This window comes from Haplochromis burtoni, unplaced genomic scaffold (assembly GCF_018398535.1).
Source record: "Haplochromis burtoni strain Fernald_Lab_line unplaced genomic scaffold, NCSU_Asbu1 Contig_627, whole genome shotgun sequence".
Classification (NCBI taxonomy): Eukaryota; Metazoa; Chordata; class Actinopteri; order Cichliformes; family Cichlidae; genus Haplochromis; species Haplochromis burtoni.
This window is the reverse complement of record NW_024582988.1, coordinates 55,180-58,501: the sequence shown is the minus strand read 5'-3', so window position 1 is coordinate 58,501 and position 3,322 is coordinate 55,180. Positions and strand designations below refer to the sequence as shown.

Below are 3,322 nucleotides of genomic sequence, written 5' to 3'. Positions count from 1 at the left end.
CAGCTGTGTTTCCTCAGGTGTTTCCACTTCCCTCATTACCCTTCTATGTATTTAAGTCCTCTGTCTTCCTCTGTTCAGTTTCGGGTCATCTGTTTGTCTGTCTTAAGTCACAAAATTGTTTTCAAGCTTCGGTTCAGGTTCATGTTCATGTTTCTCATCATAGTTTTTGCATGCACCTGTTCTGATTAATGTTCACGTCCCCTGTCATAGTTTTCTATGTTAGTGTTAGCTTATCCCGATTTAGTTTTTAGTTCAGTTTTGCCCCAGCTTGCACTTATTTTTGTTTTTTGCCAACAGCCCAGCCCGGCTCACTTTTTGTTACATTTTAGTTCTGCTCCTATGTCTGCTCCGTGTTTGTGGTCAGCAATTGTGGAGGCTCGAGAGCGGGTCCTCTCCATAGACGAGGAGTACCAAGCCCAAGCCTTGCTCAGCCCTTCCTGAACGCCTCTTCTGCTCAGCGTTCTCCACCACAGCCTCGGGGCCCCGAGGAGTTCTGCTTCTGCTCTTGCTCTTGACGAAGGCGGTTGCACTTTTCTCCTCTCCTCCTCCTCCTCTCCCTTAGCTTCCCTGCTTAGCCTCTTATGTCCTTGTCTAGTCTCGTGTTTTTTGTATTACTTTTCCCTGGAACACTCTCTCACAGTCTGTTCTCTAAAACCTAAAAGAGAATTATGGATTTGATCAACTGGTCTCTGAATGCAATTGACACCCCTTCTCAACGAGAAGTCTGGGTTGGGTGAGCTTGACTGCTGAAGATATCTACCTATTCGGAACCATGATAACAGGGTTCTGGCGGATCGGAGCTGGCACACACTCATCCCCCCTCCCTTTCGACGCTTATTCCCTTCCGATGCTGACGGTGGATCAAGGAGACCAGCGCACAGGCTGCAGGCCCGGATGTACTGTCTAAATCGGCTGTCTCTCACCCTTTACCCACCCCTGTTGCTTGTCATGTGATTCTTTGGTGTATTAAGAGTTTTTTTATGTGCTATGTGCAGAGGTGTTTTTTCTGTTCTCAAACTGATCTCCCTGTTGGAGCTCGGTCTGGGGGGAGTTATTTTTTTCTCCTTATCTTTCCTCATGTGGTGCATTTTCCATTGTTATACCTCTCTGACCTGTCTTCCCCATGTGATGTTTGTGTCATGTATGTATGGTCAGAAGGGTAAGTCGGCGCTGGCAAAGGTCGGCAGCCTTAACCCAATTTCCTTCGGGGTCAACCTTCAGGATCAATAAAGTTTTATTGATTTGAATTGAATTGAATTGAGTTTTGGGTTGGCTCGCTGAGGCTCTTTTCCAGGCCTGAGTCACCTTTATCCACCTCTCTGCCATGGATAAGCCGCTCATCCTCAAAGTCTCGGTCAGACCTCTCATCTCCTGCCTCATTTCTGGCAAGGATGTGGTCAGATGATGAGGAGTCGGTCACTGCAGCTACCCAGGCTTCACCTGTTGTCTTTGCAGCTACCGCTTTCAAGGGGAGGCGGCGGTGATGCTACAGATGATCAGGGCCTCAAGTTGAGTCACAGACATCCCTTGAGTGGTGAGTCACGGGAATTTCTTGCCACCAGCTTTCTCAATATCCGAGGGGGCTGATATAGAAATATTACCTACGAACACTGTAAATTCTGAGTTAGCATCATGTGCGGATGTTGCTTGCAAGTCGAATAGTGAAGAGACTATGTTTCCAGTTTTCTTGCCTGAGGATTCACAGATTTAAAATGAAGTACTGTCATGAGGTTTTGGGAGCATCCAGTATGAGGGGGGAGATTTGTGATCACTTACTGATAACATCTCAGAATTCAATAAGAAGACATGTTGTGTTACGCAGACTGGTTATGGTTCTGATGTATTTTGTGCTTCCAAGTCTGTGAACTCTGGTGTCCAGTGCTGATTTAAATGCTTCACTAGAATGTGAAATGCCTGAGGCTGTAATGCGTTTTTAAAACTATTCCTTCCATAACCACTAGCTCACTTTCTGGGAACTCTGTTACTATAGACAATGTAGAGACTGGATTTTCAGCTCTAACGCCAGTTAGAACTGTTTGTTGTGAGACAGGTTGCTGTGAGACCAAACTAGACTCCTGTGGGTCTGAAATATGGGCTGGGTCGGATCCAGAGGCTGAGTCGAAGGACTCAGTGTGCTCTGGGTCCCCAGAAGTACTTGTTTCTACTCCCACTTGGGGGCTCAGCAGAGGTTGCCCAGGCCCGCTGTGCCAGCTGGAGGGTCAGACAGGGCTAGCCAGCAACTTCATGCTTGAGCTGGGGGTACATGCGAGTCCAGCCTCCAACTTTATGCTCCAGCTGGGGGTTCAGGAGACCCTAGCCAGCAGCTTCTTGTGCCAGCTGTATGCTCAGCCGAGCATATATGGTCCAGCCACGATTCAGCCAGAGGTTGAGGCCTCATCTAGTCTCATCTCAAAGTAGCCTGGTCTCGCCTGTCAATGCCCTGCGCGGCCTGCCAGTCCACAGCCACCTTCCAAGCCCCAACCAGCGCATCAGGCGCCTGCCAAGCCAGCCCGTCCATGGAAATCAACCAAGCCACCCAAGGGCCCTCACTCACGTTCACCCTAAGCCATAGCCTAAACTGGGGGTATGGAACTCCAGGCCTCAAGTGCCGGTGTCCTGCAGGTTTTAGATGTGTCCTTGTTCCAACACAGCTGAGTCAAATGGCTAAATTACCTCCTCAACATGTCTTGAAATCCTCCAGAGGCCTGGTAATTAACTAATCGTTTGATTCAGGTGTGTTGACCCAGAGTGTGAACTGTAACCCTGATACTAAAATCACATTTTGCACCTCAAAAATGCCTTCAAACCCAAACAGGCATTCTGTTCCCATAAGTGACTGTTGGTCCTCACAAATATAGTAGCATGCCAATTTTCTGTCATCACAAAGATATCTAAACATGTGCACGCACACACACACACACACACACACACACACACACACACACACACACACACACACACACACACAGCATTGATTCACTAGCTCATTATGTCCCAACCAATCCTTTGATTGACAGTATGTCAGAAAATAATAAAACTGGTTAAAAAGAAAAAAGTGCAAGCACTTATGGACAGGATCAGCATCACTGAAACAGAGGTACTGTGAAGTGTTTGAGAAAAGCTTAGCTGAAAGTTGTAGAAATGCAATGTGATCTCCTCGTACATTATACTCACTTAAGTGAATCCAGACTGAATCTACTCGGTTTGCAAAATCCATCACCCCATCACTCATTTCTTCATGTCACAATCCTTACCTGCTTCCACGTTGCCACTTCACTCTGCATCACACGTCTGAAATGCTCAAGTTTATTTACAGTTTTTT

The 3,322-nt window shown here is 47.1% G+C and overlaps 1 protein-coding gene across 1 annotated transcript in view; it reads right to left on the bottom strand.

Annotated features, from left to right (window-relative positions):
* The window catches only part of LOC102308576 (olfactomedin), a 7,478-nt gene that overhangs the window by 2,553 nt on the left and 1,603 nt on the right, over nucleotides 1-3,322 (bottom strand). The window lies entirely within an intron of this gene.